Here is a 19,410-nt window from a genome sequence, read left to right on the forward strand (position 1 = left end):
ACAACAAGCGGAGGCAACATGTTGCAGCTAGCTAGCAAGCGCGGCCGCTTGTCAGCTCTGCAATCCTTAGCCCTGTCTCAAGAAAAAAAAAAAAAAAGGCTTACAGCACCTGGTATTCCCAGGCGGTCTCCCATCCAAGTACTAACCAGGCCCGAACCTGCTTAGCTTCCGAGATCTGACGAGATCGGGCGCGCTCAGGTTGGTGTGGCCGTAAGCCACAGATGGACTAACAGAAGGGCCTTTTATAGATGGCAAGACCAACCTTCAACAAACAGCGGAAGGAGAGCGCAAAGGCCAGGCTCCCAAACAACAAGCGGAGGCAACATGTTGCAGCTAGCTAGCAAGCGCGGCCGCTTGTCAGCTCTGCAATCCGGAGCCCTGTCTCAAGAAAAAAAAAGGCTTACAGCACCTGGTATTCCCAGGCGGTCTCCCATCCAAGTACTAACCAGGCCCGAACCTGCTTAGCTTCCGAGATCTGACGAGATCAGGCGCGCTCAGGTTGGTGTGGCCGTAAGCCACAGACGGACTAACAGAAGGGCCTTTTATAGATGGCAAGACCAACCTTCAACAAACAGCGGAAGGAGAGCGCAAAGGCCAGGCTCCCAAACAACAAGCGGAGGCAACATGTTGCAGCTAGCTAGCAAGCGCGGCCGCTTGTCAGCTCTGCAATCCGGAGCCCTGTCTCAAGAAAAAAAAAGGCTTACAGCACCTGGTATTCCCAGGCGGTCTCCCATCCAAGTACTAACCAGGCCCGAACCTGCTTAGCTTCCGAGATCTGACGAGATCGGGCGCGCTCAGGTTGGTGTGGCCGTAAGCCACAGACGGACTAACAGAAGGGCCTTTTATAGATGGCAAGACCAACCTTCAACAAACAGCGGAAGGAGAGCGCAAAGGCCAGGCTCCCAAACAACAAGCGGAGGCAACATGTTGCAGCTAGCTAGCAAGCGCGGCCGCTTGTCAGCTCTGCAATCCGGAGCCCTGTCTCAAGAAAAAAAAAGGCTTACAGCACCTGGTATTCCCAGGCGGTCTCCCATCCAAGTACTAACCAGGCCCGAACCTGCTTAGCTTCCGAGATCTGACGAGATCGGGCGCGCTCAGGTTGGTGTGGCCGTAAGCCACAGACGGACTAACAGAAGGGCCTTTTATAGATGGCAAGACCAACCTTCAACAAACAGCGGAAGGAGAGCGCAAAGGCCAGGCTCCCAAACAACAAGCGGAGGCAACATGTTGCAGCTAGCTAGCAAGCGCGGCCGCTTGTCAGCTCTGCAATCCGGAGCCCTGTCTCAAGAAAAAAAAAGGCTTACAGCACCTGGTATTCCCAGGCGGTCTCCCATCCAAGTACTAACCAGGCCCGAACCTGCTTAGCTTCCGAGATCTGACGAGATCGGGCGCGCTCAGGTTGGTGTGGCCGTAAGCCACAGACGGACTAACAGAAGGGCCTTTTATAGATGGCAAGACCAACCTTCAACAAACAGCGGAAGGAGAGCGCAAAGGCCAGGCTCCCAAACAACAAGCGGAGGCAACATGTTGCAGCTAGCTAGCAAGCGCGGCCGCTTGTCAGCTCTGCAATCCTTAGCCCTGTCTCAAGAAAAAAAAAAAAAAGGCTTACAGCACCTGGTATTCCCAGGCGGTCTCCCATCCAAGTACTAACCAGGCCCGAACCTGCTTAGCTTCCGAGATCTGACGAGATCGGGCGCGCTCAGGTTGGTGTGGCCGTAAGCCACAGACGGACTAACAGAAGGGCCTTTTATAGATGGCAAGACCAACCTTCAACAAACAGCGGAAGGAGAGTGCAAAGGCCAGGCTCCCAAACAACAAGCGGAGGCAACATGTTGCAGCTAGCTAGCAAGCGCGGCCGCTTGTCAGCTCTGCAATCCTTAGCCCTGTCTCAAGAAAAAAAAAAAAAAGGCTTACAGCACCTGGTATTCCCAGGCGGTCTCCCATCCAAGTACTAACCAGGCCCGAACCTGCTTAGCTTCCGAGATCTGACGAGATCGGGCGCGCTCAGGTTGGTGTGGCCGTAAGCCACAGACGGACTAACAGAAGGGCCTTTTATAGATGGCAAGACCAACCTTCAACAAACAGCGGAAGGAGAGCGCAAAGGCCAGGCTCCCAAACAACAAGCGGAGGCAACATGTTGCAGCTAGCTAGCAAGCGCGGCCGCTTGTCAGCTCTGCAATCCGGAGCCCTGTCTCAAGAAAAAAAAAGGCTTACAGCACCTGGTATTCCCAGGCGGTCTCCCATCCAAGTACTAACCAGGCCCGAACCTGCTTAGCTTCCGAGATCTGACGAGATCGGGCGCGCTCAGGTTGGTGTGGCCGTAAGCCACAGACGGACTAACAGAAGGGCCTTTTATAGATGGCAAGACCAACCTTCAACAAACAGCGGAAGGAGAGCGCAAAGGCCAGGCTCCCAAACAACAAGCGGAGGCAACATGTTGCAGCTAGCTAGCAAGCGCGGCCGCTTGTCAGCTCTGCAATCCTTAGCCCTGTCTCAAGAAAAAAAAAAAAAAGGCTTACAGCACCTGGTATTCCCAGGCGGTCTCCCATCCAAGTACTAACCAGGCCCGAACCTGCTTAGCTTCCGAGATCTGACGAGATCGGGCGCGCTCAGGTTGGTGTGGCCGTAAGCCACAGACGGACTAACAGAAGGGCCTTTTATAGATGGCAAGACCAACCTTCAACAAACAGCGGAAGGAGAGCGCAAAGGCCAGGCTCCCAAACAACAAGCGGAGGCAACATGTTGCAGCTAGCTAGCAAGCGCGGCCGCTTGTCAGCTCTGCAATCCTTAGCCCTGTCTCAAGAAAAAAAAAAAAAAGGCTTACAGCACCTGGTATTCCCAGGCGGTCTCCCATCCAAGTACTAACCAGGCCCGAACCTGCTTAGCTTCCGAGATCTGACGAGATCGGGCGCGCTCAGGTTGGTGTGGCCGTAAGCCACAGACGGACTAACAGAAGGGCCTTTTATAGATGGCAAGACCAACCTTCAACAAACAGCGGAAGGAGAGCGCAAAGGCCAGGCTCCCAAACAACAAGCGGAGGCAACATGTTGCAGCTAGCTAGCAAGCGCGGCCGCTTGTCAGCTCTGCAATCCGGAGCCCTGTCTCAAGAAAAAAAAAAAAAGGCTTACAGCACCTGGTATTCCCAGGCGGTCTCCCATCCAAGTACTAACCAGGCCCGAACCTGCTTAGCTTCCGAGATCTGACGAGATCGGGCGCGCTCAGGTTGGTGTGGCCGTAAGCCACAGACGGACTAACAGAAGGGCCTTTTATAGATGGCAAGACCAACCTTCAACAAACAGCGGAAGGAGAGCGCAAAGGCCAGGCTCCCAAACAACAAGCGGAGGCAACATGTTGCAGCTAGCTAGCAAGCGCGGCCGCTTGTCAGCTCTGCAATCCTTAGCCCTGTCTCAAGAAAAAAAAAAAAAAGGCTTACAGCACCTGGTATTCCCAGGCGGTCTCCCATCCAAGTACTAACCAGGCCCGAACCTGCTTAGCTTCCGAGATCTGACGAGATCGGGCGCGCTCAGGTTGGTGTGGCCGTAAGCCACAGACGGACTAACAGAAGGGCCTTTTATAGATGGCAAGACCAACCTTCAACAAACAGCGGAAGGAGAGCGCAAAGGCCAGGCTCCCAAACAACAAGCGGAGGCAACATGTTGCAGCTAGCTAGCAAGCGCGGCCGCTTGTCAGCTCTGCAATCCTGAGCCCTGTCTCAAGAAAAAAAAAAAAAGGCTTACAGCACCTGGTATTCCCAGGCGGTCTCCCATCCAAGTACTAACCAGGCCCGAACCTGCTTAGCTTCCGAGATCTGACGAGATCGGGCGCGCTCAGGTTGGTGTGGCCGTAAGCCACAGACGGACTAACAGAAGGGCCTTTTATAGATGGCAAGACCAACCTTCAACAAACAGCGGAAGGAGAGCGCAAAGGCCAGGCTCCCAAACAACAAGCGGAGGCAACATGTTGCAGCTAGCTAGCAAGCGCGGCCGCTTGTCAGCTCTGCAATCCGGAGCCCTGTCTCAAGAAAAAAAAAAAAAGGCTTACAGCACCTGGTATTCCCAGGCGGTCTCCCATCCAAGTACTAACCAGGCCCGAACCTGCTTAGCTTCCGAGATCTGACGAGATCGGGCGCGCTCAGGTTGGTGTGGCCGTAAGCCACAGACGGACTAACAGAAGGGCCTTTTATAGATGGCAAGACCAACCTTCAACAAACAGCGGAAGGAGAGCGCAAAGGCCAGGCTCCCAAACAACAAGCGGAGGCAACATGTTGCAGCTAGCTAGCAAGCGCGGCCGCTTGTCAGCTCTGCAATCCGGAGCCCTGTCTCAAGAAAAAAAAAAAAGGCTTACAGCACCTGGTATTCCCAGGCGGTCTCCCATCCAAGTACTAACCAGGCCCGAACCTGCTTAGCTTCCGAGATCTGACGAGATCGGGCGCGCTCAGGTTGGTGTGGCCGTAAGCCACAGACGGACTAACAGAAGGGCCTTTTATAGATGGCAAGACCAACCTTCAACAAACAGCGGAAGGAGAGCGCAAAGGCCAGGCTCCCAAACAACAAGCGGAGGCAACATGTTGCAGCTAGCTAGCAAGCGCGGCCGCTTGTCAGCTCTGCAATCCGTAGCCCTGTCTCAAGAAAAAAAAAAAAAGGCTTACAGCACCTGGTATTCCCAGGCGGTCTCCCATCCAAGTACTAACCAGGCCCGAACCTGCTTAGCTTCCGAGATCTGACGAGATCGGGCGCGCTCAGGTTGGTGTGGCCGTAAGCCACAGACGGACTAACAGAAGGGCCTTTTATAGATGGCAAGACCAACCTTCAACAAACAGCGGAAGGAGAGCGCAAAGGCCAGGCTCCCAAACAACAAGCGGAGGCAACATGTTGCAGCTAGCTAGCAAGCGCGGCCGCTTGTCAGCTCTGCAATCCGGAGCCCTGTCTCAAGAAAAAAAAAAAGGCTTACAGCACCTGGTATTCCCAGGCGGTCTGGTATTCCCAGGCGGTCTCCCATCCAAGTACTAACCAGGCCCGAACCTGCTTAGCTTCCGAGATCTGACGAGATCGGGCGCGCTCAGGTTGGTGTGGCCGTAAGCCACAGACGGACTAACAGAAGGGCCTTTTATAGATGGCAAGACCAACCTTCAACAAACAGCGGAAGGAGAGCGCAAAGGCCAGGCTCCCAAACAACAAGCGGAGGCAACATGTTGCAGCTAGCTAGCAAGCGCGGCCGCTTGTCAGCTCTGCAATCCGGAGCCCTGTCTCAAGAAAAAAAAAGGCTTACAGCACCTGGTATTCCCAGGCGGTCTCCCATCCAAGTACTAACCAGGCCCGAACCTGCTTAGCTTCCGAGATCTGACGAGATCGGGCGCGCTCAGGTTGGTGTGGCCGTAAGCCACAGACGGACTAACAGAAGGGCCTTTTATAGATGGCAAGACCAACCTTCAACAAACAGCGGAAGGAGAGCGCAAAGGCCAGGCTCCCAAACAACAAGCGGAGGCAACATGTTGCAGCTAGCTAGCAAGCGCGGCCGCTTGTCAGCTCTGCAATCCGGAGCCCTGTCTCAAGAAAAAAAAAAAAAAAGGCTTACAGCACCTGGTATTCCCAGGCGGTCTCCCATCCAAGTACTAACCAGGCCCGAACCTGCTTAGCTTCCGAGATCTGACGAGATCTGGCGCGCTCAGGTTGGTGTGGCCGTAAGCCACAGACGGACTAACAGAAGGGCCTTTTATAGATGGCAAGACCAACCTTCAACAAACAGCGGAAGGAGAGCGCAAAGGCTAGGCTCCCAAACAACAAGCGGAGGCAACATGTTGCAGCTAGCTAGCAAGCGCGGCCGCTTGTCAGCTCTGCAATACTTAGCCCTGTCTCAAGAAAAAAAAAAAAAAAGGCTTACAGCACCTGGTATTCCCAGGCGGTCTCCCATCCAAGTACTAACCAGGCCCGAACCTGCTTAGCTTCCGAGATCTGACGAGATCGGGCGCGCTCAGGTTGGTGTGGCCGTAAGCCACAGACGGACTAACAGAAGGGCCTTTTATAGATGGCAAGACCAACCTTCAACAAACAGCGGAAGGAGAGCGCAAAGGCCAGGCTCCCAAACAACAAGCGGAGGCAACATGTTGCAGCTAGCTAGCAAGCGCGGCCGCTTGTCAGCTCTGCAATCCGGAGCCCTGTCTCAAGAAAAAAAAAGGCTTACAGCACCTGGTATTCCCAGGCGGTCTCCCATCCAAGTACTAACCAGGCCCGAACCTGCTTAGCTTCCGAGATCTGACGAGATCGGGCGCGCTCAGGTTGGTGTGGCCGTAAGCCACAGACGGACTAACAGAAGGGCCTTTTATAGATGGCAAGACCAACCTTCAACAAACAGCGGAAGGAGAGCGCAAAGGCCAGGCTCCCAAACAACAAGCGGAGGCAACATGTTGCAGCTAGCTAGCAAGCGCGGCCGCTTGTCAGCTCTGCAATCCTTAGCCCTGTCTCAAGAAAAAAAAAAAAAAAGGCTTACAGCACCTGGTATTCCCAGGCGGTCTCCCATCCAAGTACTAACCAGGCCCGAACCTGCTTAGCTTCCGAGATCTGACGAGATCGGGCGCGCTCAGGTTGGTGTGGCCGTAAGCCACAGACGGACTAACAGAAGGGCCTTTTATAGATGGCAAGACCAACCTTCAACAAACAGCGGAAGGAGAGCGCAAAGGCCAGGCTCCCAAACAACAAGCGGAGGCAACATGTTGCAGCTAGCTAGCAAGCGCGGCCGCTTGTCAGCTCTGCAATCCGGAGCCCTGTCTCAAGAAAAAAAAAAAAAAAGGCTTACAGCACCTGGTATTCCCAGGCGGTCTCCCATCCAAGTACTAACCAGGCCCGAACCTGCTTAGCTTCCGAGATCTGACGAGATCGGGCACGCTCAGGTTGGTGTGGCCGTAAGCCACAGACGGACTAACAGAAGGGCCTTTTATAGATGGCAAGACCAACCTTCAACAAACAGCGGAAGGAGAGCGCAAAGGCCAGGCTCCCAAACAACAAGCGGAGGCAACATGTTGCAGCTAGCTAGCAAGCGCGGCCGCTTGTCAGCTCTGCAATCCGGAGCCCTGTCTCAAGAAAAAAAAAGGCTTACAGCACCTGGTATTCCCAGGCGGTCTCCCATCCAAGTACTAACCAGGCCCGAACCTGCTTAGCTTCCGAGATCTGACGAGATCGGGTGCGCTCAGGTTGGTGTGGCCGTAAGCCACAGACGGACTAACAGAAGGGCCTTTTATAGATGGCAAGACCAACCTTCAACAAACAGCGGAAGGAGAGCGCAAAGGCCAGGCTCCCAAACAACAAGCGGAGGCAACATGTTGCAGCTAGCTAGCAAGCGCGGCCGCTTGTCAGCTCTGCAATCCTTAGCCCTGTCTCAAGAAAAAAAAAAAAAAAGGCTTACAGCACCTGGTATTCCCAGGCGGTCTCCCATCCAAGTACTAACCAGGCCCGAACCTGCTTAGCTTCCGAGATCTGACGAGATCGGGCGCGCTCAGGTTGGTGTGGCCGTAAGCCACAGACGGACTAACAGAAGGGCCTTTTATAGATGGCAAGACCAACCTTCAACAAACAGCGGAAGGAGAGCGCAAAGGCCAGGCTCCCAAACAACAAGCGGAGGCAACATGTTGCAGCTAGCTAGCAAGCGCGGCCGCTTGTCAGCTCTGCAATCCGGAGCCCTGTCTCAAGAAAAAAAAAGGCTTACAGCACCTGGTATTCCCAGGCGGTCTCCCATCCAAGTACTAACCAGGCCCGAACCTGCTTAGCTTCCGAGATCTGACGAGATCGGGCGCGCTCAGGTTGGTGTGGCCGTAAGCCACAGACGGACTAACAGAAGGGCCTTTTATAGATGGCAAGACCAACCTTCAACAAACAGCGGAAGGAGAGCGCAAAGGCCAGGCTCCCAAACAACAAGCGGAGGCAACATGTTGCAGCTAGCTAGCAAGCGCGGCCGCTTGTCAGCTCTGCAATCCGGAGCCCTGTCTCAAGAAAAAAAAAGGCTTACAGCACCTGGTATTCCCAGGCGGTCTCCCATCCAAGTACTAACCAGGCCCGAACCTGCTTAGCTTCCGAGATCTGACGAGATCTGGCGCGCTCAGGTTGGTGTGGCGTAAGCCACAGACGGACTAACAGAAGGGCCTTTTATAGATGGCAAGACCAACCTTCAACAAACAGCGGAAGGAGAGCGCAAAGGCCAGGCTCCCAAACAACAAGCGGAGGCAACATGTTGCAGCTAGCTAGCAAGCGCGGCCGCTTGTCAGCTCTGCAATCCGGAGCCCTGTCTCAAGAAAAAAAAAAAAGGCTTACAGCACCTGGTATTCCCAGGCGGTCTCCCATCCAAGTACTAACCAGGCCCGAACCTGCTTAGCTTCCGAGATCTGACGAGATCGGGCGCGCTCAGGTTGGTGTGGCCGTAAGCCACAGACGGACTAACAGAAGGGCCTTTTATAGATGGCAAGACCAACCTTCAACAAACAGCGGAAGGAGAGCGCAAAGGCCAGGCTCCCAAACAACAAGCGGAGGCAACATGTTGCAGCTAGCTAGCAAGCGCGGCCGCTTGTCAGCTCTGCAATCCGGAGCCCTGTCTCAAGAAAAAAAAAAAAAAGGCTTACAGCACCTGGTATTCCCAGGCGGTCTCCCATCCAAGTACTAACCAGGCCCGAACCTGCTTAGCTTCCGAGATCTGACGAGATCGGGCGCGCTCAGGTTGGTGTGGCCGTAAGCCACAGACGGACTAACAGAAGGGCCTTTTATAGATGGCAAGACCAACCTTCAACAAACAGCGGAAGGAGAGCGCAAAGGCCAGGCTCCCAAACAACAAGCGGAGGCAACATGTTGCAGCTAGCTAGCAAGCGCGGCCGCTTGTCAGCTCTGCAATCCTTAGCCCTGTCTCAAGAAAAAAAAAAAAAAGGCTTACAGCACCTGGTATTCCCAGGCGGTCTCCCATCCAAGTACTAACCAGGCCCGAACCTGCTTAGCTTCCGAGATCTGACGAGATCGGGCGCGCTCAGGTTGGTGTGGCCGTAAGCCACAGACGGACTAACAGAAGGGCCTTTTATAGATGGCAAGACCAACCTTCAACAAACAGCGGAAGGAGAGCGCAAAGGCCAGGCTCCCAAACAACAAGCGGAGGCAACATGTTGCAGCTAGCTAGCAAGCGCGGCCGCTTGTCAGCTCTGCAATCCGGAGCCCTGTCTCAAGAAAAAAAAAAAAAGGCTTACAGCACCTGGTATTCCCAGGCGGTCTCCCATCCAAGTACTAACCAGGCCCGAACCTGCTTAGCTTCCGAGATCTGACGAGATCGGGCGCGCTCAGGTTGGTGTGGCCGTAAGCCACAGACGGACTAACAGAAGGGCCTTTTATAGATGGCAAGACCAACCTTCAACAAACAGCGGAAGGAGAGCGCAAAGGCCAGGCTCCCAAACAACAAGCGGAGGCAACATGTTGCAGCTAGCTAGCAAGCGCGGCCGCTTGTCAGCTCTGCAATCCGGAGCCCTGTCTCAAGAAAAAAAAAAAAAAGGCTTACAGCACCTGGTATTCCCAGGCGGTCTCCCATCCAAGTACTAACCAGGCCCGAACCTGCTTAGCTTCCGAGATCTGACGAGATCGGGCGCGCTCAGGTTGGTGTGGCCGTAAGCCACAGACGGACTAACAGAAGGGCCTTTTATAGATGGCAAGACCAACCTTCAACAAACAGCGGAAGGAGAGCGCAAAGGCCAGGCTCCCAAACAACAAGCGGAGGCAACATGTTGCAGCTAGCTAGCAAGCGCGGCCGCTTGTCAGCTCTGCAATCCTTAGCCCTGTCTCAAGAAAAAAAAAAAAAAGGCTTACAGCACCTGGTATTCCCAGGCGGTCTCCCATCCAAGTACTAACCAGGCCCGAACCTGCTTAGCTTCCGAGATCTGACGAGATCGGGCGCGCTCAGGTTGGTGTGGCCGTAAGCCACAGACGGACTAACAGAAGGGCCTTTTATAGATGGCAAGACCAACCTTCAACAAACAGCGGAAGGAGAGCGCAAAGGCCAGGCTCCCAAACAACAAGCGGAGGCAACATGTTGCAGCTAGCTAGCAAGCGCGGCCGCTTGTCAGCTCTGCAATCCTTAGCCCTGTCTCAAGAAAAAAAAAAAAAAGGCTTACAGCACCTGGTATTCCCAGGCGGTCTCCCATCCAAGTACTAACCAGGCCCGAACCTGCTTAGCTTCCGAGATCTGACGAGATCGGGCGCGCTCAGGTTGGTGTGGCCGTAAGCCACAGACGGACTAACAGAAGGGCCTTTTATAGATGGCAAGACCAACCTTCAACAAACAGCGGAAGGAGAGCGCAAAGGCCAGGCTCCCAAACAACAAGCGGAGGCAACATGTTGCAGCTAGCTAGCAAGCGCGGCCGCTTGTCAGCTCTGCAATCCTTAGCCCTGTCTCAAGAAAAAAAAAAAAAAGGCTTACAGCACCTGGTATTCCCAGGCGGTCTCCCATCCAAGTACTAACCAGGCCCGAACCTGCTTAGCTTCCGAGATCTGACGAGATCGGGCGCGCTCAGGTTGGTGTGGCCGTAAGCCACAGACGGACTAACAGAAGGGCCTTTTATAGATGGCAAGACCAACCTTCAACAAACAGCGGAAGGAGAGCGCAAAGGCCAGGCTCCCAAACAACAAGCGGAGGCAACATGTTGCAGCTAGCTAGCAAGCGCGGCCGCTTGTCAGCTCTGCAATCCGGAGCCCTGTCTCAAGAAAAAAAAAAAAAAGGCTTACAGCACCTGGTATTCCCAGGCGGTCTCCCATCCAAGTACTAACCAGGCCCGAACCTGCTTAGCTTCCGAGATCTGACGAGATCGGGCGCGCTCAGGTTGGTGTGGCCGTAAGCCACAGACGGACTAACAGAAGGGCCTTTTATAGATGGCAAGACCAACCTTCAACAAACAGCGGAAGGAGAGCGCAAAGGCCAGGCTCCCAAACAACAAGCGGAGGCAACATGTTGCAGCTAGCTAGCAAGCGCGGCCGCTTGTCAGCTCTGCAATCCTTAGCCCTGTCTCAAGAAAAAAAAAAAAAAGGCTTACAGCACCTGGTATTCCCAGGCGGTCTCCCATCCAAGTACTAACCAGGCCCGAACCTGCTTAGCTTCCGAGATCTGACGAGATCGGGCGCGCTCAGGTTGGTGTGGCCGTAAGCCACAGACGGACTAACAGAAGGGCCTTTTATAGATGGCAAGACCAACCTTCAACAAACAGCGGAAGGAGAGCGCAAAGGCCAGGCTCCCAAACAACAAGCGGAGGCAACATGTTGCAGCTAGCTAGCAAGCGCGGCCGCTTGTCAGCTCTGCAATCCTGAGCCCTGTCTCAAGAAAAAAAAAAAAAGGCTTACAGCACCTGGTATTCCCAGGCGGTCTCCCATCCAAGTACTAACCAGGCCCGAACCTGCTTAGCTTCCGAGATCTGACGAGATCGGGCGCGCTCAGGTTGGTGTGGCCGTAAGCCACAGACGGACTAACAGAAGGGCCTTTTATAGATGGCAAGACCAACCTTCAACAAACAGCGGAAGGAGAGCGCAAAGGCCAGGCTCCCAAACAACAAGCGGAGGCAACATGTTGCAGCTAGCTAGCAAGCGCGGCCGCTTGTCAGCTCTGCAATCCTTAGCCCTGTCTCAAGAAAAAAAAAAAAAAGGCTTACAGCACCTGGTATTCCCAGGCGGTCTCCCATCCAAGTACTAACCAGGCCCGAACCTGCTTAGCTTCCGAGATCTGACGAGATCGGGCGCGCTCAGGTTGGTGTGGCCGTAAGCCACAGACGGACTAACAGAAGGGCCTTTTATAGATGGCAAGACCAACCTTCAACAAACAGCGGAAGGAGAGCGCAAAGGCCAGGCTCCCAAACAACAAGCGGAGGCAACATGTTGCAGCTAGCTAGCAAGCGCGGCCGCTTGTCAGCTCTGCAATCCGGAGCCCTGTCTCAAGAAAAAAAAAAAAAGGCTTACAGCACCTGGTATTCCCAGGCGGTCTCCCATCCAAGTACTAACCAGGCCCGAACCTGCTTAGCTTCCGAGATCTGACGAGATCGGGCGCGCTCAGGTTGGTGTGGCCGTAAGCCACAGACGGACTAACAGAAGGGCCTTTTATAGATGGCAAGACCAACCTTCAACAAACAGCGGAAGGAGAGCGCAAAGGCCAGGCTCCCAAACAACAAGCGGAGGCAACATGTTGCAGCTAGCTAGCAAGCGCGGCCGCTTGTCAGCTCTGCAATCCTTAGCCCTGTCTCAAGAAAAAAAAAAAAAAGGCTTACAGCACCTGGTATTCCCAGGCGGTCTCCCATCCAAGTACTAACCAGGCCCGAACCTGCTTAGCTTCCGAGATCTGACGAGATCGGGCGCGCTCAGGTTGGTGTGGCCGTAAGCCACAGACGGACTAACAGAAGGGCCTTTTATAGATGGCAAGACCAACCTTCAACAAACAGCGGAAGGAGAGCGCAAAGGCCAGGCTCCCAAACAACAAGCGGAGGCAACATGTTGCAGCTAGCTAGCAAGCGCGGCCGCTTGTCAGCTCTGCAATCCTTAGCCCTGTCTCAAGAAAAAAAAAAAAAAGGCTTACAGCACCTGGTATTCCCAGGCGGTCTCCCATCCAAGTACTAACCAGGCCCGAACCTGCTTAGCTTCCGAGATCTGACGAGATCGGGCGCGCTCAGGTTGGTGTGGCCGTAAGCCACAGACGGACTAACAGAAGGGCCTTTTATAGATGGCAAGACCAACCTTCAACAAACAGCGGAAGGAGAGCGCAAAGGCCAGGCTCCCAAACAACAAGCGGAGGCAACATGTTGCAGCTAGCTAGCAAGCGCGGCCGCTTGTCAGCTCTGCAATCCGGAGCCCTGTCTCAAGAAAAAAAAAAAAAGGCTTACAGCACCTGGTATTCCCAGGCGGTCTCCCATCCAAGTACTAACCAGGCCCGAACCTGCTTAGCTTCCGAGATCTGACGAGATCGGGCGCGCTCAGGTTGGTGTGGCCGTAAGCCACAGACGGACTAACAGAAGGGCCTTTTATAGATGGCAAGACCAACCTTCAACAAACAGCGGAAGGAGAGCGCAAAGGCCAGGCTCCCAAACAACAAGCGGAGGCAACATGTTGCAGCTAGCTAGCAAGCGCGGCCGCTTGTCAGCTCTGCAATCCTTAGCCCTGTCTCAAGAAAAAAAAAAAAAAGGCTTACAGCACCTGGTATTCCCAGGCGGTCTCCCATCCAAGTACTAACCAGGCCCGAACCTGCTTAGCTTCCGAGATCTGACGAGATCGGGCGCGCTCAGGTTGGTGTGGCCGTAAGCCACAGACGGACTAACAGAAGGGCCTTTTATAGATGGCAAGACCAACCTTCAAAACAAACAGCGGAAGGAGAGTGCAAAGGCCAGGCTCCCAAACAACAAGCGGAGGCAACATGTTGCAGCTAGCTAGCAAGCGCGGCCGCTTGTCAGCTCTGCAATCCTTAGCCCTGTCTCAAGAAAAAAAAAAAAAAAAGGCTTACAGCACCTGGTATTCCCAGGCGGTCTCCCATCCAAGTACTAACCAGGCCCGAACCTGCTTAGCTTCCGAGATCTGACGAGATCGGGCGCGCTCAGGTTGGTGTGGCCGTAAGCCACAGACGGACTAACAGAAGGGCCTTTTATAGATGGCAAGACCAACCTTCAACAAACAGCGGAAGGAGAGCGCAAAGGCCAGGCTCCCAAACAACAAGCGGAGGCAACATGTTGCAGCTAGCTAGCAAGCGCGGCCGCTTGTCAGCTCTGCAATCCGGAGCCCTGTCTCAAGAAAAAAAAAAAGGCTTACAGCACCTGGTATTCCCAGGCGGTCTCCATCCAAGTACTAACCAGGCCCGAACCTGCTTAGCTTCCGAGATCTGACGAGATCGGGCGCGCTCAGGTTGGTGTGGCCGTAAGCCACAGACGGACTAACAGAAGGGCCTTTTATAGATGGCAAGACCAACCTTCAACAAACAGCGGAAGGAGAGCGCAAAGGCCAGGCTCCCAAACAACAAGCGGAGGCAACATGTTGCAGCTAGCTAGCAAGCGCGGCCGCTTGTCAGCTCTGCAATCCTTAGCCCTGTCTCAAGAAAAAAAAAGGCTTACAGCACCTGGTATTCCCAGGCGGTCTCCCATCCAAGTACTAACCAGGCCCGAACCTGCTTAGCTTCCGAGATCTGACGAGATCGGGCGCGCTCAGGTTGGTGTGGCCGTAAGCCACAGACGGACTAACAGAAGGGCCTTTTATAGATGGCAAGACCCAACCTTCAACAAACAGCGGAAGGAGAGCGCAAAGGCCAGGCTCCCAAACAACAAGCGGAGGCAACATGTTGCAGCTAGCTAGCAAGCGCGGCCGCTTGTCAGCTCTGCAATCCTTAGCCCTGTCTCAAGAAAAAAAAAAAAAAGGCTTACAGCACCTGGTATTCCCAGGCGGTCTCCCATCCAAGTACTAACCAGGCCCGAACCTGCTTAGCTTCCGAGATCTGACGAGATCGGGCGCGCTCAGGTTGGTGTGGCCGTAAGCCACAGATGGACTAACAGAAGGGCCTTTTATAGATGGCAAGACCAACCTTCAACAAACAGCGGAAGGAGAGCGCAAAGGCCAGGCTCCCAAACAACAAGCGGAGGCAACATGTTGCAGCTAGCTAGCAAGCGCGGCCGCTTGTCAGCTCTGCAATCCGGAGCCCTGTCTCAAGAAAAAAAAAGGCTTACAGCACCTGGTATTCCCAGGCGGTCTCCCATCCAAGTACTAACCAGGCCCGAACCTGCTTAGCTTCCGAGATCTGACGAGATCGGGCGCGCTCAGGTTGGTGTGGCCGTAAGCCACAGACGGACTAACAGAAGGGCCTTTTATAGATGGCAAGACCAACCTTCAACAAACAGCGGAAGGAGAGCGCAAAGGCCAGGCTCCCAAACAACAAGCGGAGGCAACATGTTGCAGCTAGCTAGCAAGCGCGGCCGCTTGTCAGCTCTGCAATCCTTAGCCCTGTCTCAAGAAAAAAAAAAAAAAGGCTTACAGCACCTGGTATTCCCAGGCGGTCTCCCATCCAAGTACTAACCAGGCCCGAACCTGCTTAGCTTCCGAGATCTGACGAGATCGGGCGCGCTCAGGTTGGTGTGGCCGTAAGCCACAGACGGACTAACAGAAGGGCCTTTTATAGATGGCAAGACCAACCTTCAACAAACAGCGGAAGGAGAGAGCAAAGGCCAGGCTCCCAAACAACAAGCGGAGGCAACATGTTGCAGCTAGCTAGCAAGCGCGGCCGCTTGTCAGCTCTGCAATCCTTAGCCCTGTCTCAAGAAAAAAAAAAAAAAGGCTTACAGCACCTGGTATTCCCAGGCGGTCTCCCATCCAAGTACTAACCAGGCCCGAACCTGCTTAGCTTCCGAGATCTGACGAGATCGGGCGCGCTCAGGTTGGTGTGGCCGTAAGCCACAGACGGACTAACAGAAGGGCCTTTTATAGATGGCAAGACCAACCTTCAACAAACAGCGGAAGGAGAGCGCAAAGGCCAGGCTCCCAAACAACAAGCGGAGGCAACATGTTGCAGCTAGCTAGCAAGCGCGGCCGCTTGTCAGCTCTGCAATCCGGAGCCCTGTCTCAAGAAAAAAAAAGGCTTACAGCACCTGGTATTCCCAGGCGGTCTCCCATCCAAGTACTAACCAGGCCCGAACCTGCTTAGCTTCCGAGATCTGACGAGATCGGGCGCGCTCAGGTTGGTGTGGCCGTAAGCCACAGACGGACTAACAGAAGGGCCTTTTATAGATGGCAAGACCAACCTTCAACAAACAGCGGAAGGAGAGCGCAAAGGCCAGGCTCCCAAACAACAAGCGGAGGCAACATGTTGCAGCTAGCTAGCAAGCGCGGCCGCTTGTCAGCTCTGCAATCCGGAGCCCTGTCTCAAGAAAAAAAAAGGCTTACAGCACCTGGTATTCCCAGGCGGTCTCCCATCCAAGTACTAACCAGGCCCGAACCTGCTTAGCTTCCGAGATCTGACGAGATCGGGCGCGCTCAGGTTGGTGTGGCCGTAAGCCACAGACGGACTAACAGAAGGGCCTTTTATAGATGGCAAGACCAACCTTCAACAAACAGCGGAAGGAGAGCGCAAAGGCCAGGCTCCCAAACAACAAGCGGAGGCAACATGTTGCAGCTAGCTAGCAAGCGCGGCCGCTTGTCAGCTCTGCAATCCTTAGCCCTGTCTCAAGAAAAAAAAAAAAAAGGCTTACAGCACCTGGTATTCCCAGGCGGTCTCCCATCCAAGTACTAACCAGGCCCGAACCTGCTTAGCTTCCGAGATCTGACGAGATCGGGCGCGCTCAGGTTGGTGTGGCCGTAAGCCACAGACGGACTAACAGAAGGGCCTTTTATAGATGGCAAGACCAACCTTCAACAAACAGCGGAAGGAGAGCGCAAAGGCCAGGCTCCCAAACAACAAGCGGAGGCAACATGTTGCAGCTAGCTAGCAAGCGCGGCCGCTTGTCAGCTCTGCAATCCGGAGCCCTGTCTCAAGAAAAAAAAAGGCTTACAGCACCTGGTATTCCCAGGCGGTCTCCCATCCAAGTACTAACCAGGCCCGAACCTGCTTAGCTTCCGAGATCTGACGAGATCGGGCGCGCTCAGGTTGGTGTGGCCGTAAGCCACAGACGGACTAACAGAAGGGCCTTTTATAGATGGCAAGACCAACCTTCAACAAACAGCGGAAGGAGAGTGCAAAGGCCAGGCTCCCAAACAACAAGCGGAGGCAACATGTTGCAGCTAGCTAGCAAGCGCGGCCGCTTGTCAGCTCTGCAATCCTTAGCCCTGTCTCAAGAAAAAAAAAAAAAAGGCTTACAGCACCTGGTATTCCCAGGCGGTCTCCCATCCAAGTACTAACCAGGCCCGAACCTGCTTAGCTTCCGAGATCTGACGAGATCGGGCGCGCTCAGGTTGGTGTGGCCGTAAGCCACAGACGGACTAACAGAAGGGCCTTTTATAGATGGCAAGACCAACCTTCAACAAACAGCGGAAGGAGAGCGCAAAGGCCAGGCTCCCAAACAACAAGCGGAGGCAACATGTTGCAGCTAGCTAGCAAGCGCGGCCGCTTGTCAGCTCTGCAATCCGGAGCCCTGTCTCAAGAAAAAAAAAAGGCTTACAGCACCTGGTATTCCCAGGCGGTCTCCCATCCAAGTACTAACCAGGCCCGAACCTGCTTAGCTTCCGAGATCTGACGAGATCGGGCGCGCTCAGGTTGGTGTGGCCGTAAGCCACAGACGGACTAACAGAAGGGCCTTTTATAGATGGCAAGACCAACCTTCAACAAACAGCGGAAGGAGAGCGCAAAGGCCAGGCTCCCAAACAACAAGCGGAGGCAACATGTTGCAGCTAGCTAGCAAGCGCGGCCGCTTGTCAGCTCTGCAATCCTTAGCCCTGTCTCAAGAAAAAAAAAAAAAAGGCTTACAGCACCTGGTATTCCCAGGCGGTCTCCCATCCAAGTACTAACCAGGCCCGAACCTGCTTAGCTTCCGAGATCTGACGAGATCGGGCGCGCTCAGGTTGGTGTGGCCGTAAGCCACAGACGGACTAACAGAAGGGCCTTTTATAGATGGCAAGACCAACCTTCAACAAACAGCGGAAGGAGAGCGCAAAGGCCAGGCTCCCAAACAACAAGCGGAGGCAACATGTTGCAGCTAGCTAGCAAGCGCGGCCGCTTGTCAGCTCTGCAATCCTTAGCCCTGTCTCAAGAAAAAAAAAAAAAAGGCTTACAGCACCTGGTATTCCCAGGCGGTCTCCCATCCAAGTACTAACCAGGCCCGAACCTGCTTAGCTTCCGAGATCTGACGAGATCGGGCGCGCTCAGGTTGGTGTGGCCGTAAGCCACAGACGGACTAACAGAAGGGCCTTTTATAGATGGCAAGACCAACCTTCAACAAACAGCGGAAGGAGAGCGCAAAGGCCAGGCTCCCAAACAACAAGCGGAGGCAACATGTTGCAGCTAGCTAGCAAGCGCGGCCGCTTGTCAGCTCTGCAATCCTTAGCCCTGTCTCAAGAAAAAAAAAAAAAAGGCTTACAGCACCTGGTATTCCCAGGCGGTCTCCCATCCAAGTACTAACCAGGCCCGAACCTGCTTAGCTTCCGAGATCTGACGAGATCGGGCGCGCTCAGGTTGGTGTGGCCGTAAGCCACAGACGGACTAACAGAAGGGCCTTTTATAGATGGCAAGACCAACCTTCAACAAACAGCGGAAGGAGAGCGCAAAGGCCAGGCTCCCAAACAACAAGCGGAGGCAACATGTTGCAGCTAGCTAGCAAGCGCGGCCGCTTGTCAGCTCTGCAATCCTTAGCCCTGTCTCAAGAAAAAAAAAAAAAAGGCTTACAGCACCTGGTATTCCCAGGCGGTCTCCCATCCAAGTACTAACCAGGCCCGAACCTGCTTAGCTTCCGAGATCTGACGAGATCGGGCGCGCTCAGGTTGGTGTGGCCGTAAGCCACAGACGGACTAACAGAAGGGCCTTTTATAGATGGCAAGACCAACCTTCAACAAACAGCGGAAGGAGAGCGCAAAGGCCAGGCTCCCAAACAACAAGCGGAGGCAACATGTTGCAGCTAGCTAGCAAGCGCGGCCGCTTGTCAGCTCTGCAATCCTTAGCCCTGTCTCAAGAAAAAAAAAAAAAAGGCTTACAGCACCTGGTATTCCCAGGCGGTCTCCCATCCAAGTACTAACCAGGCCCGAACCTGCTTAGCTTCCGAGATCTGACGAGATCGGGCGCGCTCAGGTTGGTGTGGCCGTAAGCCACAGACGGACTAACAGAAGGGCCTTTTATAGATGGCAAGACCAACCTTCAACAAACAGCGGAAGGAGAGCGCAAAGGCCAGGCTCCCAAACAACAAGCGGAGGCAACATGTTGCAGCTAGCTAGCAAGCGCGGCCGCTTGTCAGCTCTGCAATCCTGAGCCCTGTCTCAAGAAAAAAAAAGGCTTACAGCACCTGGTATTCCCAGGCGGTCTCCCATCCAAGTACTAACCAGGCCCGAACCTGCTTAGCTTCCGAGATCTGACGAGATCGGGCGCGCTCAGGTTGGTGTGGCCGTAAGCCACAGACGGACTAACAGAAGGGCCTTTTATAGATGGCAAGACCAACCTTCAACAAACAGCGGAAGGAGAGCGCAAAGGCCAGGCTCCCAAACAACAAGCGGAGGCAACATGTTGCAGCTAGCTAGCAAGCGCGGCCGCTTGTCAGCTCTGCAATCCGGAGCCCTGTCTCAAGAAAAAAAAAGGCTTACGGCACCTGGTATTCCCAGGCGGTCTCCCATCCAAGTACTAACCAGGCCCGAACCTGCTTAGCTTCCGAGATCTGACGAGATCGGGCGCGCTCAGGTTGGTGTGGCCGTAAGCCACAGACGGACTAACAGAAGGGCCTTTTATAGATGGCAAGACCAACCTTCAACAAACAGC

General features: G+C 54.3%; 63 non-coding genes and 1 pseudogene across 63 annotated transcripts; all 64 read right to left on the reverse strand.

Moving 5' to 3' along the window:
• Positions 1-97: 97 nt before the first annotated feature.
• LOC139659613 (5S ribosomal RNA) lies at positions 98-216 on the reverse strand. Its single transcript, XR_011696249.1, has one exon. It is a non-coding gene; the product is annotated as a 5S ribosomal RNA (ribosomal RNA).
• Positions 217-397: 181 nt separating this feature from the next.
• Positions 398-516, reverse strand: LOC139659846 (5S ribosomal RNA). The gene has a single exon (XR_011696470.1). It is a non-coding gene; the product is annotated as a 5S ribosomal RNA (ribosomal RNA).
• Positions 517-697: 181 nt separating this feature from the next.
• LOC139659614 (5S ribosomal RNA) lies at positions 698-816 on the reverse strand. Its single transcript, XR_011696250.1, has one exon. It is a non-coding gene; the product is annotated as a 5S ribosomal RNA (ribosomal RNA).
• Positions 817-997: 181 nt separating this feature from the next.
• Positions 998-1,116, reverse strand: LOC139659616 (5S ribosomal RNA). The gene has a single exon (XR_011696252.1). It is a non-coding gene; the product is annotated as a 5S ribosomal RNA (ribosomal RNA).
• Positions 1,117-1,297: 181 nt separating this feature from the next.
• LOC139659617 (5S ribosomal RNA) lies at positions 1,298-1,416 on the reverse strand. Its single transcript, XR_011696253.1, has one exon. It is a non-coding gene; the product is annotated as a 5S ribosomal RNA (ribosomal RNA).
• A 186-nt stretch (positions 1,417-1,602) lies between these two features.
• LOC139659618 (5S ribosomal RNA) lies at positions 1,603-1,721 on the reverse strand. Its single transcript, XR_011696254.1, has one exon. It is a non-coding gene; the product is annotated as a 5S ribosomal RNA (ribosomal RNA).
• Positions 1,722-1,907: 186 nt separating this feature from the next.
• LOC139659619 (5S ribosomal RNA) lies at positions 1,908-2,026 on the reverse strand. Its single transcript, XR_011696255.1, has one exon. It is a non-coding gene; the product is annotated as a 5S ribosomal RNA (ribosomal RNA).
• Positions 2,027-2,207: 181 nt separating this feature from the next.
• LOC139659620 (5S ribosomal RNA) lies at positions 2,208-2,326 on the reverse strand. The gene has a single exon (XR_011696256.1). It is a non-coding gene; the product is annotated as a 5S ribosomal RNA (ribosomal RNA).
• A 186-nt stretch (positions 2,327-2,512) lies between these two features.
• LOC139659621 (5S ribosomal RNA) lies at positions 2,513-2,631 on the reverse strand. The gene has a single exon (XR_011696257.1). It is a non-coding gene; the product is annotated as a 5S ribosomal RNA (ribosomal RNA).
• Positions 2,632-2,817: 186 nt separating this feature from the next.
• On the reverse strand, positions 2,818-2,936 carry LOC139659622 (5S ribosomal RNA). The gene has a single exon (XR_011696258.1). It is a non-coding gene; the product is annotated as a 5S ribosomal RNA (ribosomal RNA).
• A 185-nt stretch (positions 2,937-3,121) lies between these two features.
• Positions 3,122-3,240, reverse strand: LOC139659623 (5S ribosomal RNA). The gene has a single exon (XR_011696259.1). It is a non-coding gene; the product is annotated as a 5S ribosomal RNA (ribosomal RNA).
• Positions 3,241-3,426: 186 nt separating this feature from the next.
• Positions 3,427-3,545, reverse strand: LOC139659624 (5S ribosomal RNA). Its single transcript, XR_011696260.1, has one exon. It is a non-coding gene; the product is annotated as a 5S ribosomal RNA (ribosomal RNA).
• Positions 3,546-3,730: 185 nt separating this feature from the next.
• Positions 3,731-3,849, reverse strand: LOC139659625 (5S ribosomal RNA). Its single transcript, XR_011696261.1, has one exon. It is a non-coding gene; the product is annotated as a 5S ribosomal RNA (ribosomal RNA).
• A 185-nt stretch (positions 3,850-4,034) lies between these two features.
• Positions 4,035-4,153, reverse strand: LOC139659628 (5S ribosomal RNA). The gene has a single exon (XR_011696263.1). It is a non-coding gene; the product is annotated as a 5S ribosomal RNA (ribosomal RNA).
• Positions 4,154-4,337: 184 nt separating this feature from the next.
• Positions 4,338-4,456, reverse strand: LOC139659629 (5S ribosomal RNA). The gene has a single exon (XR_011696264.1). It is a non-coding gene; the product is annotated as a 5S ribosomal RNA (ribosomal RNA).
• A 185-nt stretch (positions 4,457-4,641) lies between these two features.
• On the reverse strand, positions 4,642-4,760 carry LOC139659630 (5S ribosomal RNA). Its single transcript, XR_011696265.1, has one exon. It is a non-coding gene; the product is annotated as a 5S ribosomal RNA (ribosomal RNA).
• Positions 4,761-4,943: 183 nt separating this feature from the next.
• On the reverse strand, positions 4,944-5,080 carry LOC139659890 (5S ribosomal RNA; annotated as a pseudogene).
• Positions 5,081-5,261: 181 nt separating this feature from the next.
• Positions 5,262-5,380, reverse strand: LOC139659631 (5S ribosomal RNA). Its single transcript, XR_011696266.1, has one exon. It is a non-coding gene; the product is annotated as a 5S ribosomal RNA (ribosomal RNA).
• Positions 5,381-5,567: 187 nt separating this feature from the next.
• LOC139659869 (5S ribosomal RNA) lies at positions 5,568-5,686 on the reverse strand. The gene has a single exon (XR_011696493.1). It is a non-coding gene; the product is annotated as a 5S ribosomal RNA (ribosomal RNA).
• Positions 5,687-5,873: 187 nt separating this feature from the next.
• On the reverse strand, positions 5,874-5,992 carry LOC139659632 (5S ribosomal RNA). The gene has a single exon (XR_011696267.1). It is a non-coding gene; the product is annotated as a 5S ribosomal RNA (ribosomal RNA).
• A 181-nt stretch (positions 5,993-6,173) lies between these two features.
• Positions 6,174-6,292, reverse strand: LOC139659633 (5S ribosomal RNA). The gene has a single exon (XR_011696268.1). It is a non-coding gene; the product is annotated as a 5S ribosomal RNA (ribosomal RNA).
• A 187-nt stretch (positions 6,293-6,479) lies between these two features.
• On the reverse strand, positions 6,480-6,598 carry LOC139659634 (5S ribosomal RNA). The gene has a single exon (XR_011696269.1). It is a non-coding gene; the product is annotated as a 5S ribosomal RNA (ribosomal RNA).
• Positions 6,599-6,785: 187 nt separating this feature from the next.
• Positions 6,786-6,904, reverse strand: LOC139659843 (5S ribosomal RNA). Its single transcript, XR_011696467.1, has one exon. It is a non-coding gene; the product is annotated as a 5S ribosomal RNA (ribosomal RNA).
• A 181-nt stretch (positions 6,905-7,085) lies between these two features.
• Positions 7,086-7,204, reverse strand: LOC139659597 (5S ribosomal RNA). The gene has a single exon (XR_011696234.1). It is a non-coding gene; the product is annotated as a 5S ribosomal RNA (ribosomal RNA).
• Positions 7,205-7,391: 187 nt separating this feature from the next.
• On the reverse strand, positions 7,392-7,510 carry LOC139659635 (5S ribosomal RNA). Its single transcript, XR_011696270.1, has one exon. It is a non-coding gene; the product is annotated as a 5S ribosomal RNA (ribosomal RNA).
• Positions 7,511-7,691: 181 nt separating this feature from the next.
• LOC139659636 (5S ribosomal RNA) lies at positions 7,692-7,810 on the reverse strand. The gene has a single exon (XR_011696271.1). It is a non-coding gene; the product is annotated as a 5S ribosomal RNA (ribosomal RNA).
• Positions 7,811-7,991: 181 nt separating this feature from the next.
• On the reverse strand, positions 7,992-8,109 carry LOC139659891 (5S ribosomal RNA). The gene has a single exon (XR_011696512.1). It is a non-coding gene; the product is annotated as a 5S ribosomal RNA (ribosomal RNA).
• Positions 8,110-8,293: 184 nt separating this feature from the next.
• On the reverse strand, positions 8,294-8,412 carry LOC139659637 (5S ribosomal RNA). The gene has a single exon (XR_011696272.1). It is a non-coding gene; the product is annotated as a 5S ribosomal RNA (ribosomal RNA).
• Positions 8,413-8,598: 186 nt separating this feature from the next.
• On the reverse strand, positions 8,599-8,717 carry LOC139659639 (5S ribosomal RNA). Its single transcript, XR_011696274.1, has one exon. It is a non-coding gene; the product is annotated as a 5S ribosomal RNA (ribosomal RNA).
• Positions 8,718-8,903: 186 nt separating this feature from the next.
• Positions 8,904-9,022, reverse strand: LOC139659640 (5S ribosomal RNA). The gene has a single exon (XR_011696275.1). It is a non-coding gene; the product is annotated as a 5S ribosomal RNA (ribosomal RNA).
• A 185-nt stretch (positions 9,023-9,207) lies between these two features.
• LOC139659641 (5S ribosomal RNA) lies at positions 9,208-9,326 on the reverse strand. The gene has a single exon (XR_011696276.1). It is a non-coding gene; the product is annotated as a 5S ribosomal RNA (ribosomal RNA).
• A 186-nt stretch (positions 9,327-9,512) lies between these two features.
• LOC139659642 (5S ribosomal RNA) lies at positions 9,513-9,631 on the reverse strand. The gene has a single exon (XR_011696277.1). It is a non-coding gene; the product is annotated as a 5S ribosomal RNA (ribosomal RNA).
• Positions 9,632-9,817: 186 nt separating this feature from the next.
• Positions 9,818-9,936, reverse strand: LOC139659644 (5S ribosomal RNA). The gene has a single exon (XR_011696278.1). It is a non-coding gene; the product is annotated as a 5S ribosomal RNA (ribosomal RNA).
• Positions 9,937-10,122: 186 nt separating this feature from the next.
• Positions 10,123-10,241, reverse strand: LOC139659645 (5S ribosomal RNA). Its single transcript, XR_011696279.1, has one exon. It is a non-coding gene; the product is annotated as a 5S ribosomal RNA (ribosomal RNA).
• A 186-nt stretch (positions 10,242-10,427) lies between these two features.
• LOC139659646 (5S ribosomal RNA) lies at positions 10,428-10,546 on the reverse strand. Its single transcript, XR_011696280.1, has one exon. It is a non-coding gene; the product is annotated as a 5S ribosomal RNA (ribosomal RNA).
• A 186-nt stretch (positions 10,547-10,732) lies between these two features.
• LOC139659647 (5S ribosomal RNA) lies at positions 10,733-10,851 on the reverse strand. The gene has a single exon (XR_011696281.1). It is a non-coding gene; the product is annotated as a 5S ribosomal RNA (ribosomal RNA).
• A 186-nt stretch (positions 10,852-11,037) lies between these two features.
• Positions 11,038-11,156, reverse strand: LOC139659648 (5S ribosomal RNA). The gene has a single exon (XR_011696282.1). It is a non-coding gene; the product is annotated as a 5S ribosomal RNA (ribosomal RNA).
• A 185-nt stretch (positions 11,157-11,341) lies between these two features.
• Positions 11,342-11,460, reverse strand: LOC139659649 (5S ribosomal RNA). Its single transcript, XR_011696283.1, has one exon. It is a non-coding gene; the product is annotated as a 5S ribosomal RNA (ribosomal RNA).
• Positions 11,461-11,646: 186 nt separating this feature from the next.
• LOC139659651 (5S ribosomal RNA) lies at positions 11,647-11,765 on the reverse strand. The gene has a single exon (XR_011696285.1). It is a non-coding gene; the product is annotated as a 5S ribosomal RNA (ribosomal RNA).
• Positions 11,766-11,950: 185 nt separating this feature from the next.
• On the reverse strand, positions 11,951-12,069 carry LOC139659652 (5S ribosomal RNA). Its single transcript, XR_011696286.1, has one exon. It is a non-coding gene; the product is annotated as a 5S ribosomal RNA (ribosomal RNA).
• Positions 12,070-12,255: 186 nt separating this feature from the next.
• On the reverse strand, positions 12,256-12,374 carry LOC139659653 (5S ribosomal RNA). The gene has a single exon (XR_011696287.1). It is a non-coding gene; the product is annotated as a 5S ribosomal RNA (ribosomal RNA).
• Positions 12,375-12,560: 186 nt separating this feature from the next.
• Positions 12,561-12,679, reverse strand: LOC139659654 (5S ribosomal RNA). The gene has a single exon (XR_011696288.1). It is a non-coding gene; the product is annotated as a 5S ribosomal RNA (ribosomal RNA).
• A 185-nt stretch (positions 12,680-12,864) lies between these two features.
• On the reverse strand, positions 12,865-12,983 carry LOC139659655 (5S ribosomal RNA). Its single transcript, XR_011696289.1, has one exon. It is a non-coding gene; the product is annotated as a 5S ribosomal RNA (ribosomal RNA).
• Positions 12,984-13,169: 186 nt separating this feature from the next.
• LOC139659656 (5S ribosomal RNA) lies at positions 13,170-13,288 on the reverse strand. The gene has a single exon (XR_011696290.1). It is a non-coding gene; the product is annotated as a 5S ribosomal RNA (ribosomal RNA).
• A 190-nt stretch (positions 13,289-13,478) lies between these two features.
• Positions 13,479-13,597, reverse strand: LOC139659657 (5S ribosomal RNA). Its single transcript, XR_011696291.1, has one exon. It is a non-coding gene; the product is annotated as a 5S ribosomal RNA (ribosomal RNA).
• A 183-nt stretch (positions 13,598-13,780) lies between these two features.
• LOC139659886 (5S ribosomal RNA) lies at positions 13,781-13,898 on the reverse strand. The gene has a single exon (XR_011696509.1). It is a non-coding gene; the product is annotated as a 5S ribosomal RNA (ribosomal RNA).
• A 181-nt stretch (positions 13,899-14,079) lies between these two features.
• On the reverse strand, positions 14,080-14,198 carry LOC139659658 (5S ribosomal RNA). Its single transcript, XR_011696292.1, has one exon. It is a non-coding gene; the product is annotated as a 5S ribosomal RNA (ribosomal RNA).
• A 187-nt stretch (positions 14,199-14,385) lies between these two features.
• Positions 14,386-14,504, reverse strand: LOC139659660 (5S ribosomal RNA). The gene has a single exon (XR_011696293.1). It is a non-coding gene; the product is annotated as a 5S ribosomal RNA (ribosomal RNA).
• Positions 14,505-14,685: 181 nt separating this feature from the next.
• LOC139659661 (5S ribosomal RNA) lies at positions 14,686-14,804 on the reverse strand. The gene has a single exon (XR_011696294.1). It is a non-coding gene; the product is annotated as a 5S ribosomal RNA (ribosomal RNA).
• Positions 14,805-14,990: 186 nt separating this feature from the next.
• On the reverse strand, positions 14,991-15,109 carry LOC139659663 (5S ribosomal RNA). Its single transcript, XR_011696296.1, has one exon. It is a non-coding gene; the product is annotated as a 5S ribosomal RNA (ribosomal RNA).
• Positions 15,110-15,295: 186 nt separating this feature from the next.
• LOC139659664 (5S ribosomal RNA) lies at positions 15,296-15,414 on the reverse strand. Its single transcript, XR_011696297.1, has one exon. It is a non-coding gene; the product is annotated as a 5S ribosomal RNA (ribosomal RNA).
• A 181-nt stretch (positions 15,415-15,595) lies between these two features.
• On the reverse strand, positions 15,596-15,714 carry LOC139659665 (5S ribosomal RNA). Its single transcript, XR_011696298.1, has one exon. It is a non-coding gene; the product is annotated as a 5S ribosomal RNA (ribosomal RNA).
• Positions 15,715-15,895: 181 nt separating this feature from the next.
• On the reverse strand, positions 15,896-16,014 carry LOC139659666 (5S ribosomal RNA). The gene has a single exon (XR_011696299.1). It is a non-coding gene; the product is annotated as a 5S ribosomal RNA (ribosomal RNA).
• A 186-nt stretch (positions 16,015-16,200) lies between these two features.
• On the reverse strand, positions 16,201-16,319 carry LOC139659667 (5S ribosomal RNA). Its single transcript, XR_011696300.1, has one exon. It is a non-coding gene; the product is annotated as a 5S ribosomal RNA (ribosomal RNA).
• A 181-nt stretch (positions 16,320-16,500) lies between these two features.
• LOC139659668 (5S ribosomal RNA) lies at positions 16,501-16,619 on the reverse strand. The gene has a single exon (XR_011696301.1). It is a non-coding gene; the product is annotated as a 5S ribosomal RNA (ribosomal RNA).
• A 186-nt stretch (positions 16,620-16,805) lies between these two features.
• Positions 16,806-16,924, reverse strand: LOC139659669 (5S ribosomal RNA). The gene has a single exon (XR_011696302.1). It is a non-coding gene; the product is annotated as a 5S ribosomal RNA (ribosomal RNA).
• Positions 16,925-17,106: 182 nt separating this feature from the next.
• Positions 17,107-17,225, reverse strand: LOC139659670 (5S ribosomal RNA). The gene has a single exon (XR_011696303.1). It is a non-coding gene; the product is annotated as a 5S ribosomal RNA (ribosomal RNA).
• Positions 17,226-17,411: 186 nt separating this feature from the next.
• On the reverse strand, positions 17,412-17,530 carry LOC139659671 (5S ribosomal RNA). The gene has a single exon (XR_011696304.1). It is a non-coding gene; the product is annotated as a 5S ribosomal RNA (ribosomal RNA).
• A 186-nt stretch (positions 17,531-17,716) lies between these two features.
• On the reverse strand, positions 17,717-17,835 carry LOC139659672 (5S ribosomal RNA). Its single transcript, XR_011696305.1, has one exon. It is a non-coding gene; the product is annotated as a 5S ribosomal RNA (ribosomal RNA).
• A 186-nt stretch (positions 17,836-18,021) lies between these two features.
• Positions 18,022-18,140, reverse strand: LOC139659674 (5S ribosomal RNA). The gene has a single exon (XR_011696307.1). It is a non-coding gene; the product is annotated as a 5S ribosomal RNA (ribosomal RNA).
• A 186-nt stretch (positions 18,141-18,326) lies between these two features.
• LOC139659676 (5S ribosomal RNA) lies at positions 18,327-18,445 on the reverse strand. The gene has a single exon (XR_011696308.1). It is a non-coding gene; the product is annotated as a 5S ribosomal RNA (ribosomal RNA).
• A 186-nt stretch (positions 18,446-18,631) lies between these two features.
• LOC139659677 (5S ribosomal RNA) lies at positions 18,632-18,750 on the reverse strand. Its single transcript, XR_011696309.1, has one exon. It is a non-coding gene; the product is annotated as a 5S ribosomal RNA (ribosomal RNA).
• Positions 18,751-18,931: 181 nt separating this feature from the next.
• LOC139659678 (5S ribosomal RNA) lies at positions 18,932-19,050 on the reverse strand. Its single transcript, XR_011696310.1, has one exon. It is a non-coding gene; the product is annotated as a 5S ribosomal RNA (ribosomal RNA).
• Positions 19,051-19,231: 181 nt separating this feature from the next.
• On the reverse strand, positions 19,232-19,350 carry LOC139659832 (5S ribosomal RNA). The gene has a single exon (XR_011696456.1). It is a non-coding gene; the product is annotated as a 5S ribosomal RNA (ribosomal RNA).
• Between the last annotated feature and the right edge of the window lie 60 nt (positions 19,351-19,410).

The sequence above is a fragment of the Centroberyx affinis genome, unplaced genomic scaffold, assembly GCF_046629955.1.
Source record: "Centroberyx affinis isolate AG114_WGS23_722 - 3 ecotype Tasmania unplaced genomic scaffold, CSIRO-AGI_Caff_v1 ptg003150l_1, whole genome shotgun sequence".
Lineage (NCBI taxonomy): Eukaryota > Metazoa > Chordata > Actinopteri > Beryciformes > Berycidae > Centroberyx > Centroberyx affinis.